The sequence below is a fragment of the Coregonus lavaretus genome (assembly GCF_964263955.1).
Source record: "Coregonus lavaretus genome assembly, chromosome: 25".
In the NCBI taxonomy this organism is placed as follows: domain Eukaryota; kingdom Metazoa; phylum Chordata; class Actinopteri; order Salmoniformes; family Salmonidae; genus Coregonus; species Coregonus lavaretus.
In genome coordinates this window covers 7,462,497-7,489,540 of record NC_140012.1, presented here as the reverse complement: position 1 = coordinate 7,489,540, position 27,044 = coordinate 7,462,497, and the positions used below count along the sequence as shown (strand labels likewise).

Sequence of the window (27,044 nt, the reverse complement as noted above, 5' to 3'; positions counted from 1 at the left end):
CCAGTGTTTATGAGAGACAAATATTGGAATCCCTGAATGGAAAAACATGCCATGCTGGCATCAGGCAGTAGCAATGAAACATTGCATCAGTTTGACAATTTAATGACTGTGGTCTGGATCCTATCAGAAGTTTAAATACCTGCCAGAGCCAAAATAAAGCTCAATATTTCATGCTCCATGAGGGCAGTTAAAATGATATTTGGCTTGATAGGAAAACAATGCCAGGGGTGTGTGTGTATGTATTGTGGTGAGTGCTAGCTACAACACAATGCCTAGCTGTCCAGATAAACCAATGTGAGCTATATGAATATAGGCAATACAGAGGTGACGCAAAACAACACTGAAATTCATCAGGGGGATGACAAAGGGCTGAGTGAGAAATAGATTTGGCAAATGCTTATCAGAGAACAACCCACCCCCGGGGGTCCTTCCCACTGAGCATCTCAGAACAGTGTGCTGCCCAACATGGTTGCTGCGCTGCAGACGAGTAGAGCAGAGCGAGTGGGTACTGCAGGCTAGGAGCCAACTGAGAATGAACGCACCCGGTTGTGCGATATGGGACCCGTGAACACTGGGACAATGGAGAGAGACGCTCACGCAAGAGAAATCCTCCTCAAAGAGAAGATGGCAATAACTCAACAAACAAAACAAACATAGCGTTCCTTTCAGCTCCCGTTTCATAACTTGTGTATGGGTAGAAAATTCCTTGGTGATTGCAATGATCAAACACATGCAATGTGAAAATGCATACATTTGGGCATTCCACTCTTTTATAAGCGTCTGTCCAGCCTTGTCTAACACAGAGAAAATATCAGTTTTCAGAGAGGCAATAAGCTCACATGCATTTCCATTAGTTCATATCCATTTTTGTTATTGCTGCTATTTTCTATTGAGGCCAAATATAACTGTACAAAGAGCACTGCAACACAACATACGGTAATAGAGCACTCCAAAACAGAGCACTACAACAACATAACAGGCTGCCAGGTCATTCTCACAGCTTAGTAAAAAATTGCCTAACTGAGAAATTGCATTTAGGGCTACATAAGAAGTGTGTGGACAGCCAAGAAAAGTAGGTTACACGAAACAAGACTATCTTTACAATCCTACTCAGCTCAGACTGCCTTATCACCAATTGTTGTTGGCATAAGATTGGAGTGTTTGCTGAAAACAGTTACGTAAACGACTGAAAATGTCACAAGTTAAACAGAGCAAGCCTCTCAAGATATGTATGAACGTACACATACTAAATTGTGTTAAACCTTTTCTCTACATTTCATGGTATAAGGCGTGCTGTTTCAGTAACTTTTATAGTTTCACCTTGGCTAACCGTGTCCGTTTCCACAGCATCCATTTACAGGCCAAGCTCCATGCATTGGTGCAGCACACACCCCGGCAAGGCGGGATTTGATTTTTGGGGGTTGGTGTCCCCCTGGAGCTCGGACCCCCCAGATAGCATTTGAACATGTCATAAACCATGGTTTTTTTAATTACAAGAAATGAGCTTCACAACGGCAACATTACTCAGCCTCATGCAAAATGTGTAGAATAGCAGGAAATGTGTTCTAAAACAGCAACATTCTCTCAAAAATAGCATGAGATTAGGTATAAAAACCCAGAATTAGGAATTTGAATACTAGAATGGACATTAACCTTCTTATGATGATCTAAAAGGCAGCCATTTTGGTCAGGGAGTTGGTCAACCATGGTTTGCCAGTGCTGTGATAAGATAGTGTAAAACTATTAATTTTAAGAATGTATCTGCACTGTATGTTTGTTAGCTAGCCAATATTCCATTCAAACAATGCAGTCAATCCACAGCCATACACTGGCTGAAATCAGTTGATAGAGAAGCTATAAATACAACAGGTGCTGCTATTGTATTATATATTAGCACTCACAACTTGTCAAGTAAACAAAAAATGTAGACATGGTCTGTTTACATACAGTGGGGAGAACAAGTATTTGATACACTGCCGATTTTGCAGGTTTTCCTACTTACAAAGCATGTAGAGGTCTGTAATTTTTATCATAGGTACACTTCAACTGTGAGAGACGGAATCTAAAACAAAAATCCAGAAAATCACATTGTATGATTTTTAAGTAATTAATTTGCATTTTATTGCATGACATAAGTATTTGATCACCTACCAACCAGTAAGAATTCCGGCTCTCACAGACCTGTTAGTTTTTGTTTAAGAAGCCCTCCTGTTCTCCACTCATTACCTGTATTAACTGCACCTGTTTGAACTTGTTACCTGTATAAAAGACACCTGTCCACACACTCAATCAAACAGACTCCAACCTCTCCACAATGGCCAAGACCAGAGAGCTGTGTAAGGACATCAGGGATACAATTGTAGACCTGCACAAGACTGGGATGGGCTACAGGACAATAGGCATGCAGCTTGGTGAGAAGGCAACAACTGTTGGCGCAATTATTAAAAAATGGAAGAAGTTCAAGATGACGGTCAATCACCCTCGGTCTGGGGCTCCATGCAATATCTCACCTCGTGGGGCATCAATGATCATGAGGAAGGTGAGGGATCAGCCCAGAACTACACGTCAGGACCTGGCCAATGACCTGAAGAGAGCTGGGACCACAGTTTCAAAGAAAACCATTAGTAACACACTACGCCGTCATGGATTAAAATCCTGCAGCGCACGCAAGGTCCCCCTGATCAAGCCAACGCATGTCCAGGCCCGTCTGAAGTTTGCCAATGACCATCTGGACGATCCAGAGGAGGAATGGGAGAAGGTCATGTGGTCTGATGAGACAAAAATAGAGCTTTTTGGTCTAAACTCCACTCGCCGTGTTTGGAGGAAGAAGAAGGATGAGTACAACCCCAAGAACACCATCCCAACCATGAAGCATGGAGGTGGAAACATCATTCTTTGGGGATGCTTTTCTGCAAAGGGGACAGGACGACTGCACCGTATTGAGGGGAGGATGGATGGGGCCATGTATCGCGAGATCTTGGCCAACAACCTCCTTCCCTCAGTAAGAGCATTGAAGATGGGTCGTGGCTGGGTCTTCCAGCATGACAACGACCCGAAACACACAGCCAGGGCAACTAAGGAGTGGCTCCGTAAGAAGCATCTCAAGGTCCTGGAGTGGCCTAGCCAGTCTCCAGACCTGAACCCAATAGAAAATCTTTGGAGGGAGCTGAAAGTCCGTATTGCCCAGCGACAGCCCCGAAACCTGAAGGATCTGGAGAAGGTATGTATGGAGGAGTGGGCCAAAATCCCTGCTGCAGTGTGTGCAAACCTTATCAAGACCTACAGGAAACGTATGATCTCTGTAATTGCAAACAAAGGTTTCTGTACCAAATATTAAGTTCTGCTTTTCTGATGTATCAAATACTTATGTCATGCAATAAAATGCAAATTAATTACTTAAAAATCATACAATGTGATTTTCTGGATTTTTGTTTTAGATTCCGTCTCTCACAGTTGAAGTGTACCTATGATAAAAATTACAGACCTCTACATGCTTTGTAAGTAGGAAAACCTGCAAAATCGGCAGTGTATCAAATACTTGTTCTCCCCACTGTATTTTAGAGGCCATTTCTACAGAAAATGTGTATAAAATCCATATAAACCATTTCATTATATTACAATATTTTAGGATGACAATAGTTATATTACACAATTTCTGATATATCACGCCTTTTATTTTCCTGCATAAGAATGATTATGCCTCTACTGCCATTCATTCCAATTGACCCTTCCCTTACTGTTGCAACGTCTGACAGCATTTTCCCAGGCAGTCCAATTCCCTTCTAACCACTGGCAAAATCCCCGCACAACGATCTCAAACTGTGTTTTTAATACACAATGAAATTAAAAACAGACAACCCCTTGCTAAATCGGGAGACTCTCGGGTAATGTTGTGGTGGACGTGCGGCTGGATGGCTCTGAATGCACTGTCAGCATGCAGCAAAGTTACTAACCACTTTTGGAGCTAATTAGCACTCTCAAAAAAGGCTGTGGCGGTCATGAAATTTTGTCAGCCGGTGATTGTCAAGCAAATAACTGCCGGTGTCACGGTAATTGGCCGTTAATTAACAAACACATTTATCATCTCCTGGCTTCCACACATAGCCTACAAGCCACTGATGCAAACCTTTGGAACATCTATATTAAAAAAAAAAAGTATAATAAATATATTTAATATAACCTACCCCATCACAATCAATCCATTATTTATTTTAGACAGGTCTAAAGAAACATGATATGAAGAAAATTTAGTCTATTTCAGAAGAACAGAATAGCATACTCATAGTTGTCCTTATGGCCCTGATCTGGCTAAGCCATATGGCTGTGGGCTACTCTAGTTCATTTAGCAGCCAAGATTTGCTTAGAATTATGTGGCATTATTTGAAATTATTTTATAATATGAAGAATACAATTGAACATAGCTGAATGAAATAGAAAGGATATTTTCTCCAAATAGCACATGCGGCTATTCTGTGTTGAGCGCTTAACAAAGAAACAGGTGGATTTTTTCATGCTTAATTTTTAGTTATTTATGCAACTTTAGTTGTGATACAAACCTTGGGCTAGTTTTGATTTTTAATACATTGTAAGGCTGCATGATGCGACTAATGATGGTTTGAAAAAAGTTGCATGAAAGGCATGAGCTCTGCTTTGTTTGTTTGCGCAGACTGCACACACTTCATCAGTCTCTCATTCACAATTTGACAAGCACTTGATAATGCCTCGAATTTTCCGGCGCATCCGCTTTGTGTGGCCATAATGCCACCTAAAAAAATCCATACCTTTTGCGGCCAGTGGCCGTTGTGCCCTTGGGCTGAATATAATAACTATAATTCCCTTCTCCCGGCTGTGTGCTCCGAAGCACCTCTCACTCACATGGCTCTCTCAGATATCTCAATTCTTATTAGCCAATGCATGTCACGTGATCTGGTCCTTCTTACAGGCTACAAGTAAAGACAGACACGTTGGGGAGCATATTGAAGATGTTGGAAGAACTGTCCACATTTACTTTGTCAGCCAACAAGATGAGTAGGCCTAACGAACAGCAAACGCATTAGCCTACACTGCCATTCAAAAGTTTGGGGTCACTTAGAAATTCCATTGTTTTCGAAAGAAAAGCAATTTCTTTGTCCATTAAAAGAACATCAAATTGATCAGAAATACAGTGTAGACATTGTTAATGTTGTAAATGGCTATTGTAGCTGGAAACGGCTGATTTTTTATGGAATATCTACATAGCCGTACAGAGGCCCATTATCAGCAACCATCAGTCCTGTGTTCCAATGGCACGTTGTGTTTGCCTAGAAACTGAAGCTCAAACTGGCTATAACCAGAATAGAAAGAGGAGTGGGAGGACAAATACATTAGAGAGTGTCTAGTTCGAGAAACAGAGTTGCAAAGAAAAAGCCACATCTCAGACTGGCCAATAAAAATAAAAGAATAGTAGTCTGAGATATGGCTTTTTCTTTGCAACTCTGCCTAGAAGGTCAGCATCCCAGAGTCGCCTCTTCACTGTTGACATTGAGACTGGTGTTTTGCGGGTACTATTTAATGAAGCTGCCAGTTGAGGACCTGTGAGGCGTCTGTTTCTCAAACTAGACACTAATGTATTTGTCCTCTTGCTCAGCTGCGCACCGGGGCCTCCCACTCCTCTTTCTATTCTGGTTAGAGCCAGTTTGCGCTGTTCTGTGAAGGGAGTAGTACACAGCGTTGTACGAGATCTTGAGTTTCTTGGCAATTTCTCGCATGGAATAGCCTTCATTTCTCAGAACAAGAATAGACTGACGAGTTTCAGAAGAAAGTTCTTTGTTTCTGGCCATTTTGAGCCTGTAATCGAACCCCCAATTGCTGATGCTCCAGATACTCAACTAGTCTCAAGAAGGCCAGTTTTATTGCTGCTTTAAATCAGCACAACAGTTTTCAGCTGGGCTAACATAATTGCAAAAGGGTTTTCTAATGATCAATTAGCCTTTTAAAATGATAAACTTGGATTAGCAAACACAACGTGCCATTGGAACACAGGACTGATGGTTGCTGATAATGAGCCTCTGTACACCTATGTAGATACTCCATTAAAAATCAGACGTTTCCAGCTACAATAGCCATTTACAACATTAACAATGTCTACACTGTATTTCTGATCAATTTGATGTTCTTTTAAATGGACAAAAGAAAATTGCTTTTCTTTCGAAAACAAGTGACCCCAAACTTTTGAACGGTAGTGTATGTCAATCTACTATCCCCCATAGTACAAACGTTGACCTATTCTATTGGTCAACTTGTCCTTCTGTGCGAGAAATAAATATTCCAAACATAGTCTGGGACAGTTGTGGGATGCAATATATCCCAAATTAATACAACCACTAGCATCAAAAAACATTTTAAAAGCAATGAGGCTGATGCAACAGATCAGAACGTTTAGGTTAAAATGTTGATAAACTATTAGGCCATTTCTTCACATTATAAGCGCAGCAATGCACACATGGCAGTAGGCTATAAGCGTGAATGTTCCAAAATTCAACCAATTAGCGGAAAAACACCATTCTCAAAAGTTACCGCAAACGCTTTATGCATGTAATACTTTATTATAAAGGTGAATTTTTATGGTGAAAATTATCTTCCCCAAACTTGAAACTCACGTGCCGCCTATGTATGCCAGTTAAGCTCTACACCGGCTGTAAAGCAGATTAATGTGCTTAATTTTAAGAAGTTATTTGCCCACTTTAGTTGTGATACAAACCTTAACAAAACATATAGGCCTATGGGCTAGGCTTCATGAGGTGTGCAACTATGATTTCAAAAAGTCGCCAAAAAAGTGATAGGCTAATATTGTCACCCATCAGACCATTCTTGATTTAATCTGGTCTTTACAAATACAAAATAATGTGTGAAATTTGTTTTGATTTAGAATGGACCATTATCATGCACCTGTCAAAAAAAATAAAAATGCAATTCAATAGTGAATGGAGGACGCTTTTCCCGTGGTACATTTTCATGCCAGCCAGGTAGGCTATACTCCTGCTGTAAAGAGAAGCAATGGGCTTAATATTAGGAAAGTTGAAAAAGAAATATAGTAAGCCTTTAGAAAGCTGATTGGATCCTCCTCTTTTTAATAAGAGGCCATCAAAACTATTTTCTCACGCAATTGCATAGCATATAGAAATGTTGTGCAACATGAGCTCATGGCCTCTCATAATAATAATAATAATAATAATAAGCCATTTAGCAGACGCTTTTATCCAAAGCGACTTACAGTCATGTGCGCATACATTTTTACGTATGGGTGGTCCCAGGGATCGAACCCACTACCCTGGTGTTACAAGCGCCATGCTCTACCAATTGAGCTACAGAGGACCACTTCTAATCTCATTAAGTGTTTGATTAGATTTTTCGATTACATTTAAAATCAAATCAAATTTTATTGGTCACATGCGCCGAATACAACAGGTGCAGACATTACAGTGAAATGCTTACTTACAGCCCTTAACCAACAGTGCATTTATTTTTAACAAAAAAAGTACAAAATAAAAACAACAAAAAAAGTGTTGAGAAAAAAAAGAGCAGAAGTAAAATAAAATAACAGTAGGGAGGCTATATATACATTGCATTGATGTCAGAGTGATTAGAGGGACAATAGAGTGTTGAGTACCAGCAAGTTTGGTAGGCTACTAATGACCATCAGCAGCATCATAGCTTGGAGAAGCCTAGTTACCATGACTAAGCGGTCACGTAGAATTTGACTGTGGTCATGATTCGTGACCACCGGTGTGGCGGTAATACGGTCACCGTAACAGCCCTACTCTCAAATCGCATCCTGATGTCGACAGCAGATTAGAGTTTTAGTCATAACATGGCTAACTTAGCAAGCTAACATACATTTTGAAACAATTTCTATTAACTGGTTATCAATGTTGGGTAGTCAATAACACAGAAACCGCTGAGTTGGCAAACAAAGCTCTGCATTTCAGGAATCACAGTAGCAAGTACCACTTGTGCACAGTTAAATTATTTAGCCATTTAAACAATTTGTTTTTGGATGAAAACTTTTTGTAATACCCTCAATGGCTTTCATGCATTTCAAATGTGAGCTTGCACGAGGTGTTGGACTCGACAACAGTTGCTATCCATTGGAGTCCTACGATTGGTTGACTAATAATGTTCTGTACTATGTATTATGTCATGTTTCATGTGGACACCAGGAAGAGTAGCTGATGTTTTTGCAGCGGCTAATGTGGATCCTAATAAATACCAAATTTACATTCAAGTCATTTAGCAGAATATATATATATATATATATATATATATATATATATACTTTATTTAACTAGGCAAGTCAGTTAAGAACAAATTCGTATTTACAATGACGGCCTACCCCGGACAACGCCGGGCCAATTGTGCGCCGCCCTATGGGACTCCCAATCACGGCCGGATTGTGATACAGCCTGGAATCGAACCAGGGTCTGTAGTGATGCCTCTAGCACTGAGATGCAGTGCCTTAGACCGTTGCGCCACTCGTACTGCTCCCCCGTGGGAATTGAACCCAAAACCCTGGTGTTGCAAGTGCCATGCTCTACCAACTGAGCCACACGGGCCCTGTAATGAAGCAGCCAATAAAACATAATTTACAAACATTTGCCAAAAAGCAAATTAGCAGTTCCATATATGACAGGGATGAAAATCTCTGTCACAAACTTAGAAAGAGGGGGAATATAAAGGTGCAACAACTAGGATGGGTTGCTAATATGATTAGGATTGTGCCTTTGGCTTCTGGACAATGAAAGAAAATTGATATGAAAACCAATAGAACAGGAGATAAATGGCATAGCGGTGGGTCCAATAGGGAAGTAATGAAAATAAATTGCCAAAATGACATAGTGCCTTCAGAAAGTATTCACACCCCACTTTACTTTCTCCACATTGTTGTGCATTGATTTTGCCTATAGGCTACTCTGAAGCAAGGTAAGACATGCCTCATAATATGAAATAATGTCACGACTTCCTCCGAAGCTGCCTCCTCTCCTTGTTCGGGCAGGCTTCGGCGTTCGTCGTCACCGGCCTTCTAGCCACTGCCGCTCCTAATCTCATCATTCCATTTGTTTTGTCTTGTTTATTACACACACCTGGTTCATATCCCCTCATCAGTACCTGTATAAGTGTTCCCTCTGCCCCCCCATGTCTTTGTGTGTGATTGTTTATTGTGGAGGTTATTATAGCTCGGTGTAGCTCTTTTGTATCGCCGGGATATTCACCCGTGTGCCTTGTTTCTCCAGTGCACCGTATTTACCGAACTGGAGTGTTTTACGCATTGCTGCGTACCGCTGTACTGCCAAATAAACCATTTATTCTGTGATTTACCCTCCTGCGCCTGACTCCGTCCAAATCACCCGCTACAAATAAAGCTGTCAAGTTTCAAACAATTAAGTATGTTTTCTAAATGCATACTGCCTCCAGCTCACATTGTAAAGTGGTGGGTGACGCTCAGATATTCAAGTGCAGGCAACAGGCTGGGAGGCGCGCTTCAATTAGCAGGTGAGAAATAAAAATAGTAGCCCTTTCTAAATCGTGCACCAAAACAGTTTAACACACAATTGTTGAACTCCAGCAGCAACCACCTGAAGAGCTGTAGGAGAAATCCTGCTCAAAATAGGCTTTATGTTGTGCGCGTGTGATAGTTGTGTTGGATAAATCAAAATACACAGGCCAATTTAATTCCACTAAATTATGCAAATTAACCTATAGACCGATAAGCATGACGGTCACATGTACAGTGGGGAAAAAAAGTATTTAGTCAGCCACCAATTGTGCAAGTTCTCCCACTTAAAAAGATGAGAGAGGCCTGTAATTTTCATCATAGGTACACGTCAACTATGACAGACAAATTGAGGAAAAAAAATCCAGAAAATCACATTGTAGGATTTTTTATGAATTTATTTGCAAATTATGGTGGAAAATAAGTATTTGGTCACCTACAAACAAGCAAGATTTCTGGCTCTCACAGACCTGTAACTTCTTCTTTAAGAGGCTCCTCTGTCCTCCACTCGTTACCTGTATTAATGGCACCTGTTTGAACTTGTTCTCAGTATAAAAGACACCTGTCCACAACCTCAAACAGTCACACTCCAAACTCCACTATGGTCAAGACCAAAGAGCTGTCAAAGGACACCAGAAACAAAATTGTAGACCTGCACCAGGCTGGGAAGACTGAATCTGCAATAGGTAAGCAGCTTGGTTTGAATAAATCAACTGTGGGAGCAATTATTAGGAAATGGAAGACATACAAGACCACTGATAATCTCCCTCGATCTGGGGCTCCACGCAAGATCTCACCCCGTGGGGTCAAAATGATCACAAGAACGGTGAGCAAAAATCCCAGAACCACACGGGGGGACCTAGTGAATGACCTGCAGAGAGCTGGGACCAAAGTAACAAAGCCTACCATCAGTAACACACTACGCTGCCAGGGACTCAAATCCTGCAGTGCTAGACGTGTCCCCCTGCTTAAGCCAGTACATGTCCAGGCCCGTCTGAAGTTTAATAGAGTGCATTTGGATGATCCAGGAGAGGATTGGGAGAATATCATATGGTCAGATGAAACCAAAATATAACTTTTTGGTAAAAACTCAACTCGTCGTGTTTGGAGGACAAAGAATGCTGAGTTGCATCCAAAGAACACCATACCTACTGTGAAGCATGGGGGTGGAAACATCATACTTTGGGGCTGTTTTTCTGCAAAGGGACCAGGACGACTGATCCGTGTAAAGGAAAGAATGAATGGGGCCATGTATCGTGAGATTTTGAGTGAAAACCTCCTTCCATCAGCAAGGGCATTGAAGAGGCTGGGTCTGGGTCTTTCAGGCTGGGTCTTTCAGCATGACAATGATCCCAAACACACCGCCCGGGCAACGAAGGAGTGGCTTCGTAAGAAGCATTTCAAGGTCCTGGAGTGGCCCAGCCAGTCTCCAGATCTCAACCCCATAGAAAATCTTTGGAGGGAGTTGAAAGTCCGTGTTGCCCAGCGACAGCCCCAAAACATCACTGCTCTAGAGGAGATCTGCATGGAGGAATGGGACAAAATACCAGCAACAGTGTGTGAAAACCTTGTGAAGACTTACAGAAAACGTTTGACCTGTGTCATTGCCAACAAAGGGTATATAACAAAGTATTGAGAAACTTTTGTTATTGACCAAATACTTATTTTCCACCATAATTTGCAAATAAATTTATAAAAAATCCTACAATGTGATTTTCTGGAATTTTTTTTCTCATTTTGTCTATCATAGTTGACGTGTACCTATTATGCAAATTACAGGCCTCTCTCATCTTTTTAAGTGGGAGAACTTGCACAATTGGTGGCTGACTAAATACTTTTTTTCCCCACTGTATTTCCATCGACTGGTATTTCTATCAATGAATAAAAAGCATAATTTTGCAATGGGATTTTCTTTTTTAACTGGTCATTTTGGCCGGCAACAGTTTTATTTATCTGCTTTTCATATTCTTTTTGGGCCAAAAGCCAGCAATTGCCAGCTAAGAGAAATCCTGAGGTACAGGTAAGTTTTTCCAGAATTGCCATTTGATGGTGACTCAATGTTGTTGCTAGCAAATCCAGCGACCAGTCGTCAAAACTCAACTCTGCCTCGATATAAGAGAACGGAGCTGAGGGTTCCTCAGCTACAATCAAATGTAGCCTATCATGGCTGTCAGCAGCAACCGTGATTAAACACTCTTACAATGTTGAAAAGGGGATAATGTTAGCTAACTTGGCTAGGTAGGCCTATACCTTGACGTGTGATAAGCACAGCTAAAGACCAGACTAGATAGCCTTATGTCCAGGGAGGGAGCTGCAAATTGAAGAGGCAGAGAGGGCTTTGAGAAACAAGGAGTGGCTGATGTGTGTACAAAACGAAACACGTTCTGGAAATAGCCCTAGAACACAATGCAACGAGCCTCTCCTGGAACACTGTCAACACATTTTACATACGCAGGACGCCAAAGTACATGCTTTGGGTTTCCACGTTCGTTTTGATGAAAATGGGACTCAGAGAGGAAATAAAGCCATTTTTAACTCCCTCCCGGTCGCTCTGTCTCCGATAATGTGCCCAGTCAATGGACTGTGGATCTATTCAACTGCAGGCAGCCCACAGCACATATATAATGTCAATATCACACGAAAGCCTAATCACCGTCGTGCCGTCACCCAACAGAGAAGATTGCTTGTTTAATTTACTGCGCCGCACCGGTCTCAGTTCTGCCCAATTTAGTTTCGCAATTTCGATGAGTGAGTACTCCAGGTATTTATCAATATACTTTTCTCCCAATGCCATGAATCAATAAGGCTGTAAATACTAATGTACCTGCTGCAGTGTGTGCGCGCACACAGACTCTGATAAACCACAGCTTGAGAAACAAAGGCTTGGTGAAAAGAACCATCAACATTTTAGCTACAATAAATTGAGCTCATTATTGGGCCATATACAACGTAGTTCAATACTATTATTTGAGCTAGTTGGCTGTACCTGAACCAAAACTCCAGTAATTTTCCTTCATAGCTTGTTCTACATCTTTTTTAAATAGGAAGCCAATTTGTTTTCAGCACTTTTATTCAAAACTAAAGAAAAAATTATTGATGTGAAATGACAAAGTCAGAGGATACAAGGCCATTGAGGCACTGTCTGATTGGGATTTCTTTAGGTCTACTTCCACAACCTAGGCCAGTCAGTCATTGCGCGGCTCGCAGCAATAAACGGAATGAATATGTTGCGTTTTCCTCAGTCAGCTGAATGCGCTGCTTACTTCATAGAACTGTGGTTACATGAATAACCTTATTAGCAGCTGGGACAAACGGAATGCGTTTCTGGCGCATCTTGAAATCGTTTTCTTCCTCCAAAGTTTGCTCTAGATTTTGAACGGTTGGAGCTTTTATCAACTATGACCCCTTCCCTGAAAGCTCACACTTTCAGGAACACGTATGAGTCTTCTGTTTCCACCTACAGTGAGGGAAAAAAGTATTTGATCCCCTGCTGATTTTGTACGTTTGCCCACTGACAAAGAAATGATCAGTCTATAATTTTAATGGTAGGTTTATTTGAACAGTGAGAGAAAGAATAACAACAAAGAAATCCAGAAAAACGCATGTCAAAAATGTTATAAATTGATTTGCATTTTAATGAGGGAAATAAGTATTTGACCCCCTCTCAATCAGAAAGATTTCTGGCTCCCAGGTGTCTTTTATACAGGTAACGAGCTGAGATTAGGAGCACACAATCTCAGCTTGTTACCTGTATAAAATACACCTGTCCACAGAAGCAATCAATCAATCTGATCCCAAACTCTCCACCATGGCCAAGACCAAAGAGCTCTCCAAGGATGTCAGGGACAAGATTGTAGACCTACACAAGGCTGGAATGGGCTACAAGACCTTTGCCAAGCAGCTTGGTGAGAAGGTGACAACAGTTGGTGCGATTATTCGCAAATGGAAGAAACACAAAATAACTGTCAATCTCCCTCGGCCTGGGGCTGCATGCAAGATCTCACCTCGTGGAGTTGCAATGATCATGAGAACGGTGAGGAATCAGCTCAGAACTACACAGAAGGATATTGTCAATGATCTCAAGGCAGCTGGGACCATAGTCACCAAGAAAACAATTGGTAACACACTATGCCATGAAGGACTGAAATCTTGCAGCGCCCGCAAGGTCCCCCTGCTCAAGAAAGCACATATACAGGCCCGTCTGAAGTTTGCCAATGAACATCTAAATGATTCAGAGGAGAACTGGGTGAAAGTGTTGTGGTCAGATAAGACCAAAATCGAGCTCTTTGGCATCAACTCAACTCGCCGTGTTTGGAGGAGGAGGAATGCTGCCTATGACCCCAAGAACACCATCCCCACCGTCAAACATGGAGGCGGAAACATTATGCTTTGGGGGTGTTTTTCTGCTAAGGGGACAGGACAATTTAACCGCATCAAAGGGACGATGGACGGGGCCATGTGCCGTCAAATCTTGGGTGAGAACCTCCTTCCCTCAGCCAGGGCATTGAAAATGGGTCGTGGATGGGTATTCCAGCATGACAATGACCCAAAACACACGGCCAAGGCAACAAAGGAGTGGCTCAAGAAGAAGCACATTAAGGTCCTGGAGTGGCCTAGCCAGTCTCCAGACCTTAATACCATAGAAAATCTGTGGAGGGAGCTGAAAGTTTGAGTTGCCAAATATCAGGCTCGAAACATTAATGACTTGGAGAAGATCTGCAAAGAGGAGTGGGACAAAATCCCTCCTGAGATGTGTGCAAACCTGGTGGCCAACTACAAGAAACATCTGACCTCTTTGATTGCCAACAAGGGTTTTGCCACCAAGTACTAAGTCATGTTTTGCAGAGGGGTCAAATACTTATTTCCCTCATTAAAATGCAAATCAATGTATAACATTTTTGACATGCGTTTTTCTGGATTTTGTTGCTGTTATTCTGTCTCTCACTGTTCAAATAAACCTACCATTAAAATTATAGACTGATCATGTCTTTGTCAGTGGGCAAACGTACAAAATCAGCAGGGGATCAAATACTTTTTTCCCCTCACTGTACAAAGCTGTGCATGGGCTTCTTAGAACGGAGAGTGATGAATCTGCACAGAATAACTGAGGGAAATGAATTGATTCTCTACAAACGATCACATAGGATTGTTTGATGATCATCCAAGATGGTTTCCTGAACTTTCCAATACCTTTCTGATGCATTTCAACATTCATCTAATTATTTTAAAACAGTTGTTTATGATACCTCAAGTGTCCTAAAATAGAAAATCAAATAGCTTGATGGTCCTGGTTAAGAGTATCTTCAATATCATGTATAAATCCATTTAATATCATGTACAATTTCACTTTGTGACCCACCCTAACCCCCCTTCTCCGATGGGTATGGCGGCTGGCACAGTGATTTTGTTTTACAAAAGTGGCTCCCTCTGAAATATTAGTGACTACCACTGACCTAGGCTGATGGCAGAACCCAAAGTTAGGACACACTATTGAAACTCCAGTGTAGTCGGTGTCCTATGTACTACTATCTACGGAACTTACACAGAAAGTTTCTCATTAGCTTGTTAAATCATCAATCAATGTCAGCTGACATGGTCAGACATCACCACAGGCACAGTGCAGGCCTATACCCAATAAAGACTGATGTGGTCCAAATCTTGTCCTTCAGCAAGGCGGCCAGCCAGGGTAATTTGGGGCTTAACTTGGCTCCGCTCTGGATGCTTGCACTGGAATCTCATCAGCTAGAGAACAGCAGCAGCCTCTCTGTGGCGGTGTAGCATGATTGAGATCCAGAGAGATGGGGTGGCTTCTCCCTGGCTCTGCTGTGTTGACAGACCATAGAGACAATGGGAGCAGCAGCAGCAGCTCACAAAAGAGGCTTGGCTGAAGTGAGGAGAGCAGAGCAGAGAGCACAGTTTGATAACGACGCTATGAGCTGAGCTCTTCAGTTTGCAGCAGCAGCCGCCAAAGCATTACAAGCTCTGTTCTGGCCCATTATCCTCCCGTTCACACAGATCTGGCAGCGGCCTCATCTAATGTGCAGGCAGACAGCAGGGTGATGCTGCTATCTATGCCTCCTGGCACCCACTCACACGGCAGAACCACAGAGACCACAGTTCTAAAAAGGCGCCATGGCATGCAGGACATCAACCAAACAATCTGTCAATGCCACTGCTTTGACATATGCCCTGAGGTACAGTTTCACAAGTATGAAAGTGATTGACTGACCAACAGGTAAAAAGGTCCCCAGATATACAAGCACAAAGAAAGAGACATGCATGCACACAAGCTACATTTGTGTGTTTGGTTGGTAGGATTATTTCCTGGGAAGAAAATGAGCCAGCTGGTGTAGTACTCTGTGCTGACGTGACCCAGGCAAACTATTGTCAGGAGGGGGTTAACTCCTCAGTGAAGCTGCTCTAACAAGAATATTAACAGCATGTCCCTGGCAGGTTGGGAAATTAACTTTTTGGTCCACCAGCCACTGTGTCAGGTAGAAAAATCTGCCAGCCACTCAGATTACTACTTTTTGCACCATAATCACACACACAAAAATAAAAAAAATTAACAGATGAGCATGCCTTCTGTTTTTCTAAAACAATAACATGTATAACTAGTAATAAGTAATGAGGTATATGGCTTCATTTCATGTTTTCGACCTGCGTCTTTTAACCAATGTATGTTCAAATAAATCATTTAAATACAATAGTAAAAACAGATAAACAGATCTACAACTGAACATCAAGAATCAACAAAGTGGCTACACTGCCACAAAAGGCTGAGTGATATGGCTTATTTATTATTATTTTAGTTCTATGCTGAAATGCATTTATTTTTTGGTTTTTTAATTATTATAATTTTTTTTACACGGAGTACAAGATGTGCTCTAAGTAGAAATGTAGAAGCACACAAATCTAGGAGAACAATTGAAGTATTTGAGTGTTTTAATGATAAGAAATGACTAAAAGATCATGAATAATCGAGCACAATCATTAGGTGAGAAAAAATATTCAGCTACCCCTTTAAGGGACAGGCTGTTACCGTGGTAACTTGGGCACTCACTTGTCTGTGATGAAAAACATTCCTGTTGCAGCAAACTCAAATGAACATTGAAAAACAACCTAGTGTGTGAACAAAATGATACAACTGGCCGAAAAACACGAGGACAGTCACACTTTAGTAGCCTTTCTTGTCAATTTGACAAACTTCTTCTACATGTGGCCTTTGGATTAAAAAATAATAATAATTTAAAAAATTGACATTCTCACCTGCCAATGACAAATTTGGCAGATAGAGGGTGTTAATTTCCAACCCTGGTCGTGCTGACAGCAGGGCTTGACATTAAAAGCGTGTTCGCTTGCCCGGAGCAAGTAAAACAAATTCAATAAACATTGTTGGACAAACAGATTATAGATTTAAGTTGTCCGCAGGGTCAAGCGAAAAAAATAATCATGCAAAAATCACAATATCAAACAATTAGGCTACTCCGATCAGAATTGGATCAGTGTCTTCCGGAAGCAATGGTTGCTCATTGTCCTCCCAATATCTGCAGAGCGCGTCAGAGGATAATTATTGTAGGCCTGCATTGACAGGCATGAGCGGTCTTTCAATCATGCAGTCGCACAGCTGTTACTAATTGCTAGTGAGTTATTAGCACATTTCTGGTAAGCAATGAAAATCCTGGAAAAGTCATGGTGTGTGCGTCACCTGCATGTGTGCCACAGGGCCGTCACCAAAGGAGAGAGATAGAAATCCGCACAGCAGGTCAAATAATGACCTACAACAGACTAACTAGTGTAGTTTGGCTGTTTATCTCGCTAGTTAACTATTAGCATGCATTCATGTAATTGTCATGTCCAAGGTCCTAAAATAACTTCCCACCAGCACTTGTGTACAACTGCAAATGACCAACATGCAGTTGATACAGGTACGCAGTTGATGAAACCAATGCTGCATACTCTGGTTGTAAAATACTCAAACTTGGGTAGGATTCGCCTCTATTCAATACTGGCCATGTAATTCTGACAAAGTTAAAAAATATTCTTAGAATAGCCTAATTGACAAGTACCTCCAATGCTGTCAAGATCTCCTCTGAACACTGAATATTTTGGCCATGTAATTCTGACAAAGTTAAAAATATTCTTAGAATAGCCTAATTGACAAGTAACTCCTATGCTGTCAAGATCTCCCCTGAACACTGAATATTTTAACCTTACAAATAGATCTTAGTACTTCGCCCACCTTAGCCATTTGATCCCTAGTTCATTGAATGAGAGAATTATTTTAAAAAAGACAAAAACTATTTGGTTGTAATTGTAATGTTGCAGGGTGGCCAACCCTCCTCCTGGAGAGTCCAAGAGAGCTACTGGGTGTGCAGGCTTTTGCTACAGCCCTGCTCGAACACGGCACATTGTAAAACATTTTTTACAAATAAACATCTGCTCACAGGACCTTGATAAGCTGACTCTGGTGTGTTTGAGCAGGGTTGGATAAAAAGCCTGCACACCCAGCAGCTCTCCAGATGGAGGGTTGACAGACCAAAAGTTTTTATACAGTAGCCTATCAGTGCAGTATTTTAACTTTGTGGGGGGTTAAGTGCCTTACTCGAGACCACAACGGCAGGAGATAAAACACATGGGATCAAAGACAATGGACAAACATGATCTGTCAACGTTAATGGCAGTGTCCTGGGGAAAATGAAGGGGAATGGAAGCCTTTTATTAGGAAAGGGGCAGCAGAGTAGAGCGGCCCGGCTAGCCCCGCTGATAGCCGCCCCCAGGAAAATAAATATATACGCAGCCCATTATTTATTTGCGCATTCCCGAGGTAGCAGGCCAGCCACGATTAAAGGTTGGCTCTCATGCTACCGAGATAATATTAAACCAGCTGCATGGGCTGGGTTAGAGCAGGGGTACTAAAATACTATACGAGAAGGTCAGGTCACACAAATTGCCTAGGTCGCAAAGTTCAGGATGAAAATCGGCATTTATCGGCGTTGTGACAAACCCCTACCTCGCGATCCCAACCTGTTCATACCCCACTTGTTGGCAGAGACAACATTATGCAGTGTTGAAGCTCATTTCTTGCAATTCTACATATTTTGCCATGTCTTATGTTGTGTGTTCATAGATGTCGGAGTGACTCAAACATTACAACAACAAAAAAGTCAACCTGGGCATGTAATCTGGGCATGATAACTACAAGGTTTAGATAGCTGGTTAACTTTCCTACCTAGCTCAAAAACATTAGCTGACATGGGATAGTTGATCAACTGGAAATGACTGACATGTTATTAATAGCTCTCTAAGGTCTGTCAGTAACCACGTTTCCATCCACAGTTTTTATTTGAGTCAAGTCATACCGTATAAATCTGTTTAAAAAAACATACAACAGCTGTGATGGAAACGCCTTTATGCGATAAATGGTGGTGGAAACGCCTTTATGCGCAAATATTGATTTAAAACCATCATATCAAAATAAACTTGAAGTCACGCGATGATATGGTGTGTGTGTTCCTCCCACTACGACTCGTGAAACCATGCAGTTTACTAGGCTACAGATTAAATAAGTTAAAATGAACTTCACAGGGTGGTGAAAGTGTACGGTGACCTTGATGCTCCAATAAATAGAGGGTCTTATTTAGGGCTTACCCCATTTAGTCGACTGGTCGATTGTTTGGTCGATAGGCTGTTGGTCGACCCAGATTTATTTTGTCGAGCAGTAGCAAAAAAAATTCTAACATAATTCATGGTGTAAAACAAATGTCTGTTTCGCGCCTGTGAGTGGACTAATCCATTGTGGAGGCCGTGGGGATGGCACAGTCCATCACTAAGACGTGTGCTACTGAAATTGTATATGGTTAGATTACTTAAGAACAATGGTGCAACACTAATACAAATAATATTTTATAACAAATGCACTCTCTACCGAATTGGATAGTGGTCGCTGTCCGCGGTTCTGAAAGACATCAGTGCGCTGTTGAATTGGTGCCTTTTCCTAGACCACGTTGCTATGTGCATAATAGCAAAGTTAACAAGCATATTGGTGTTGAGAACAATGCGGTGGAGGCAGGAGACGACAAAACAACCCTTGCCTTAATTGTCTAAGAAAAGTGAGGAGATGGGTAAACAACTTAATTAGGTCAATCAATAACTTAAAAATGTCCCTGGCTTCATCCATACATGTCTACAGAAATAGGATAGATCCTGCTTCTGTTACCTGTTTGAGTGTTTGTTTAAATGGCATACACCATAATGACAAGGTGAAAACAGGTTTAGAAATGTTTGCTAATGTATAAAAATAAAAAATACCTTATTTACATAAGTATTCAGACCCTTTGCTATGAGACTCGAAATTGAGCTCAGGTGCATCCTGTTTCCATTGATCATCCTTGAGATGTTTCTACAACTTGATTGGAGTCCACCTGTGGTAAATTAAATTGATTGGACATAATTTGGAAAGGCACACACCTGTCTATATCAAGGTCCCACAGTTGACAGTGCAGGTCAACTGTGGTCCTCTGTAGCTCAGCTGGTAGAGCACGGCGCTTGTAACGCCAAGGTAGTGGGTTCGATCCCCGGGACCACCCATACACAAAAAAAAAATGTATGCACGCATGACTGTAAGTCGCTTTGGATAAAAGCGTCTGCTAAATGGCATATTATATTATATTATTATAGGTCAGAGCAAAAACCAAGCCATGAGGTCGAAGGAATTGCCGTAAAGCTCAGAGACAGGACTGTGTCGAGGCACAGATCTGGGGAAGGGTACCAAAAAATGTCTGCAGCATTGAAGGTCCCCAAGAACACAGTGGCCTCCATCATTCTTAAATGGAAGAAGTTTGGAACCACCAAGACTCTTCCTAGAGCTGCAGAGATGGTTGTCCTTCTGGAAGGTTCTGCCATCTTGACAGAGGAACTCTGGAGCTCTGTCAGAGTGACACTTGGTCCTTGGTCACCTCCCTGACCAAGGACCAAGCTTGTACCGTCATACCCAAGAAGACTCGAGGCTGTAATCGCTACCAAAGGTGCTTCAACAAAGTACTGAATAAAGGGTCTGGATACTTACGTAAATGTGATATTTCAGTTGTATAGTTTTAATACATTTGCAAAACTTTCTAAACCCATTTTTGCTTTGTCATTATGGGGTATTGTGTGTAGATTGATGACTAAAAAAAATGATTTAATCAATTTTAGAATAAGACTAAAGTAACAAAATGTGGAAAAAGGGTTCTGAATACTTTCCGAATGCACTTTCTATTTCAATACTTAGCTACTGTAGCAATCAATCGTTCGTTAATGTCATCACACAGCATACAAGTCATTCATGATTTGAAATACAATCATGCATTTTAGTTTTAAAATAAAAGTGACCATTGAATAATTAACGTAAACAATAAATAAACCGTTCCATTACGGAAATTGCATTCACGGATTATTGAGACTGTTTTTAGTCTTTGCTGTAATAAAGGCTTCACAAAATGTTAAACAAATAATTGGTACCTGGTACGCTTATAATTTATTTTAGTGTTGTTTACATTGCTCCAAACGGTCAGAAAAATAATATGAGCAATTAGGGGAGAAGGGCCTTAGTCAGGGAGGTGACCAAAACCCCATGGTCACTCTGACAGAGCTCTAGAGTTCCTCTGTGGAGATGGCAGAACCTTCCAGAAGGACAACCATCTCTGCAGCACTCCGCTTGGAGTTTGCCAAAGGCACCTAAAGGACTCTCAAACCATGAGAAACAAGATTATCTGGTCTGATGAAGCCAGGATTGAACTCTTTGGCCTGAATGCCAAGCGTCACGTCTGGTGGAAACCTGGCACCATCCCTACGGTGACGTTTTTCAGCGGCAGGGACAGGGAGACTAGTCAGGATCGAGGGAAAGATGAACGGAGAAAAGTACAGAGAGATCCTTGATGAAAACCTACTTCAGAGCGCTCAGGACCTCAGACTGGGGCAAAGGTTCACCTTCCAACAGGACAACGATCCTAAGCACACAGCCGCACTGTATTTGCGAGATTTTTGGCTAGAGCGCACGTGCGAAAACCAGAGTAGGCACATTTGCTACTTAACGCAAACGTCAGAGTTGAAAATGCAATGGAAAGTTCTCATGTACCAAATAAAAATCAAAGTTAAGCGAAGAAGTCATTGTGTGCACTACGTCATCACGCAATGATTTTCATATGCAACAAGTCCATTTGGTGGAAACAAAAAAAATTGCATATTTTCTTTATGCGGATTCTATAATATTTATGTGGAAATCTGTCGCCAACTGGATGGAAACTTAGCTAGTGACTGACATAAGATGATGAAAACGACCAAATTTCTAAATGGCACCTTGTGCATTCTACTATTACAACTCTCGACAGTTAGCTGAAAGTCTGACAGAGTTCCCGCAGTCCGCCTATTGAGTATGGCTGGGTTAGAGTGTGGTACAACTACAAGGGGCTGTCACTGGTAATGAAGAGGTTTCACTGCCTGCCTGGACTGGCTGGGAGGAGAATGAGCTTGGCTTTTTACAGCAGTGTGGATGTACTCAGTGGAAGCAATTGATCCCATTGTTTTATGGAGAGGGGGGTGATTAACTGACGACAATAGAGCTCTTTCACTGGAAATGTCAGCCGTCAAGCTGAGAGACTGTCCGACCGGGCAAAAGAGGCTTCTATGAAAGCCAAGTTGCAAAATGGATGTGGAAAAATGTCATGGAATTGTATGACACTGCCACAATATCCCCACACAAATTGTGAAACGCAATTGGGCTCTCGTGTGGTAGAAAAGATTTGGCCGACAGTGTGTGCACGTAAGACGACGCCAGACAAACGTGAAATGTACCAAAATAGACAGTATGAACTCCATAACACAATTCATAGTAGCCTAAGTGTTCAACCACCACCTATAAAACAGTCTTCAAATGGATTGATAGACAAAGTTAATGTTAAACTATAGCTTTGTCTTTCTCACAGAGATCAGAAAAACAATGCTATGTAGGCTAAACCTGCTCATAATCTCAATGTCTAAATCAATAGTCTTTTCAATCACATCCAATACAATAATCACAATAATAGCTCAGTGATCAGTCTTAAACTTAGCCTCATTTAAAAAGAACACGAAAACTGACCTAAAATCGTCAGGCATATTAAACTAGTGAGGGACTTAAAATATAACCGATTATCCATTCGAGGCCGTTTTTCCTGATTAGATTATACAATAGCCGAAAATATAAAGATCTCTCACAGCAGCCTCCTAGCACTGCTCAGATAACACAATGGCCTTGGTCTCCGAGTTCCAAATCTGGGTTTTAGGTATATTAAAATAGTAACTTAAGGTGAGGTGCCCTGCCACAAAGACTTGAATGAAGTAGAGTTATTCTACCACTCTGAACCAATCGCTCTCTCCCCCTCTCCTACATGAACACGGGAGAGCTGTGCACGCTGACATGTAAAGATTATTTAATACCATCAAAGCCATAAAGGGAGAAATCAAAGGATTCAATATAAAAAGGGGGGGGGGGGGGGGGGGGGGGGGGGGGTGACTTAACCCTTTCATCGCTCCCAGAGAGGCCTAGGAGAGCAGGGAAATAGACGGTGGACTGTATGGAGACAGAATCAGTATGTGTGAGCTGGCCTGTCAAACCCTCATCGGCCTGGCTGACTAGAGCGCCCATATCCCTACATCACAGGGGCTTTACTTCCCCAAACTTCTCCCCTGGTAGCGGCTCCCACCCTCGCACTCTGTCTTTTCCCACACTCACCCCATTCCCAAAACAGCGGCTACGTCAGCAAGCACCACGGCCAAAACTACTATAACGCTGCAATTTATTTCTACTCATTCTGATTCAGCAAGTGTGGCAATGGCAAAGAAACAACTTTATCTAGCACAAAAACAAACGTGTCTTTATGAAAAACAACTAAAGCGAGTTGGAAGACTGACACACCATAATACTGCTCATTATAACAAACCCTCAAATGTCTGACATCTTTTTTTCATAACAGGGAACCGAAGCCTCAGATCTGAGCGCCTCGCTCCTGAATTAAAACCCACACAAACCCTGGCGTCTCAGCGAGTGAGTGGGTCGACTCGGTTGAGGCATTTACCGTTTAGCGAGGGTCGTGTGACATCTCTGGGGTAACCTGCCATTGTGGGGGACCTGTCTCATCTGTCACAGCCTGATGAGTTTCTCCTGCACAGTCTCAGCCTTGGGAGGCAGGCAACCACCAGCTAAACTGAACACAAGGGACAGACAGGGCTGTGGTAGGGCTACTCACCACTATGGGCCTCTGCTAACCAAACTTCAAATGTGTTGAGATTGCCTTTTTGGTGTATCCTCTCTACCAAATTTAGATGTACTCTAATCGCTACAATCAGTTGTGCAAACATCTCTGCCTACCCCTGAACACCACCACATTGCTAGGAGTCTTGCTCCCCACATCTTGTTAGACATGAGTATGTTTGGTAGATAGGCCTACTATTTAGCTACAGTATCGTTTGAACTCTTTAAACCCATCTCTTTACCTTCAATAACAATCTACAGATAGTGCAAGGCCAGTTTTAGGAATAACACTGGGCGTTTCCAAATACAAAAATTAGCAGCTCTGTGGGATAAAAATCTAATGTCCTGCAGTAAAGGTCTCAAAGTGGGAAAACTCTCACACCATCCTCCAATAACCCATCTCACTTCATCTGACAAAACAATTCCTTCCACAGGTTACAAGAAAACAGAGAAAATGTCAGCCCATGTGAAAAATAATTGCCAGGAGCTTTTGAGTCACTATCATGTTTTTCAGAGCAAAGTCAAAGAACATTTTCCTTTCCAGTGTCACACTTGACTTTATCATTTTGAAGAGGAAGGAGAAGGAGGGATGTGGGTCCTGTCCGATTTAAGAGGTATGGCGAGGCGGCAAAGTGAGTGAGCCATCGCCTCCATTGTGATGACACATTTACCGCCATGTGAAACCAAGTCGTGTGAGGCTTCTAAGTCTAGCTGGCATCTCTCACACAAGAAGGAAACTGACTTCCCACACAAGACAAGCCGCTGGGGGTTAACAGTCTCTCAAAAAAGCTCTGGACGTGAAAAAGCAGTTAACTCTTCTGCCTCTAATTATATCTGCATGCAAAATACAGTACTTAGCTATACAATTGAGTTTTATGCTATTCTAAAACACATTGTATGGTCTAACCCTCAAAGCTAGAATAGACAATCACCCGACAATAACATGTCTGCATTAGCATAGACATAGAATATCTGCCATAAGAGAAGCTGATGAACACATCGATTGGAGGTGCCTGCAAGGCTGAAGTTGATGTTACGACCACATCATTTTAACAACTGCTTCTCTTTGGGCCTCATGTGTCCATATGGCTTACTGTAGCCTAATAGTTGACAAACTCATAACACTGTGAACACATACATCTCAGATCCTGTTGCCCTTGAGGGGGGGGGGGGGAGACGACTGGATCGTTGATGTACACAGGGTACCAGACCAGTGAGTAGGGTAAATCCCTCACATGGGGCCCATCATGTATCATGAGTTGACAACACAGCAGATTAAACTTCTATGATTGTTTCATTTTCAACAGACCTGAAGGAATGAAAGCCAAGGGCAGTTAATATTACATAACAGTACCTTTCAGGATTAGCCCACTATAGTGATAGTCGTAGCAGTTGTGAACGTACTGCCTGGTTAGGTTGTAGCTGACTAGGATCTATCCAGCTATGGCTACGGCACAACATGTATCTGTGATTCACACCAAGAGGAGAGGTGACAGGGTGGGAAAATCCTCAGACACACCAAATTTCCCACTCAGCAACTAAGCCTCTCAACTTGCTCTGAGGATTTTCTGTAGAAAAGGCCACATGCCTGTTTCACAACAAAAACACAATAGTTTGTTGTGCACATTTTGCAGCCAGTCTTGGACTGAGCAATGGAATAAATCCATATAAATGCATTATCTTATATATCAATCATGCACCATCCAATATTTTTACACAGTAATTAGGCTACCTCATAATCAAACCGAATCACAAAGGAAATGTTATTACAGATCTACATAAGAAACAATGGAAGAAAAAAATAAAGAAAAAATACAAATAAAAGCTTAATACAATATTAGCAAGAAATTGGTAATAATAAAATTGACCAAATCCTAATCGGAGCAATTTTGAGATTACACCAGACTTTCACTAGACAGTGCATGTTGCCACAATGTTAATAATCATGTCATACCTACTATGACATTACATTTTGTCAGATGCTCCTCTGAGGACATATTATCTTGAAAAAACTGCATCAAAGGTGGAAACAAATTGGGGGAGGTTTCTGTCAGTGTGGCTTATATTGCAGTCATTTGCTGAAATAAAAACACTTGTGCAGATTTGGGAATACATTTGTGCACACACACTATTTTGGGATTGATTAACATCCTCATTCCATTGTCTTGACGTTCCATGGATGGCTCGTGCTAAAGCATGAATTGTGTGCAAATGACAAAACTATAGTGGTTTAGCAGTCTGTGAGTTACACTCATAACATGGTAAATACAGTGAAAAGTTGGTTGGTTGACCTTGCTACAAACATTGGCGATGTAAATATAGAGTCAACTGTCAGCCTGTCAAAATGCAGTTAGCTGGCTAGCCAAATAGCTACTTATAGCTTAATGATGCTTACGTTTAGATTTTGTTGCGTGCTCTAATTCATTTATTCGAAAATAATACGGCAAATTGATAAAGAAGAACTCTGTTTAGTTATCTAATTAGCTAAACCACAGTGCGTGTTGATCGTGTAGCCAGTGTCAATCACGAGATTCATAACGAAATCTCACATCCCGCCGAATCGAAATCTTATAACCTTCGCGCACATAATAAACTGGCAATGTATGACGCAACTGAAAATATGAGTCTCGTCGGTTTGAAGGACTTAAATTGTTCATGACATTTGCCTGGTGGTTTATGTTAATTTAGACCTGGACGCATACTGTCCAAATGTTGACAAGGTAAGCCACCTCAAATGACAAGTGTAACATCAAATACCTTGGACCTGTTGACTCCTCCTCCCGGTTCTGTGGCTGGTGGAAGTTGCGCCTAGTATAGATGTTTTGATACTCTCTCCAAAGCTTTTGCCTGTAAAACATTTAGCAGTGGATAACAACCGGTGTCGAGCCAAACTACCCTCGTCGCTGAGAAGCGGTGAACGGCTTTCAGTGAGCAGAGAAGTTGAGCAGAGCTTTTCGCAGCGCAGCCATTGAGGTCACGTGCTCCGGCTGTGAAATTCAACACCACCCTCTCTCCCCGCCCCTTCTCTTATTATGGGGTGGTCCACTGTCCTGTAAAAGGGATACTTCAGGATTTTGTCCAGCTTGTAGTCCTAAAACCCGGGAAAAAGTTACACAAATATACAAAAGTATGTGGACACCCCTTCAAATTATTGGAATCGGCTATTCCAGCCACACCCGTTGCTGACAGGTGTATAAAATCGAGCACACCGCCATGCAATCTCCATAGACAAACATTGGCAGT

The 27,044-nt window shown here is 41.7% G+C and overlaps 1 protein-coding gene across 1 annotated transcript in view; it reads right to left on the bottom strand.

The window, feature by feature from the left end:
- Positions 1-26,757, bottom strand: part of LOC311101140 (retinoic acid receptor alpha-A-like) — a 228,165-nt gene extending 201,408 nt beyond the window's left edge. The window contains exon 1 of the mRNA XM_084142209.1: positions 26,559-26,757. The gene's annotated coding sequence lies outside the window, so the exon portion shown is untranslated. The remainder of the gene's footprint in view (positions 1-26,558) is intronic.
- Positions 26,758-27,044: the final 287 nt, after the last annotated feature.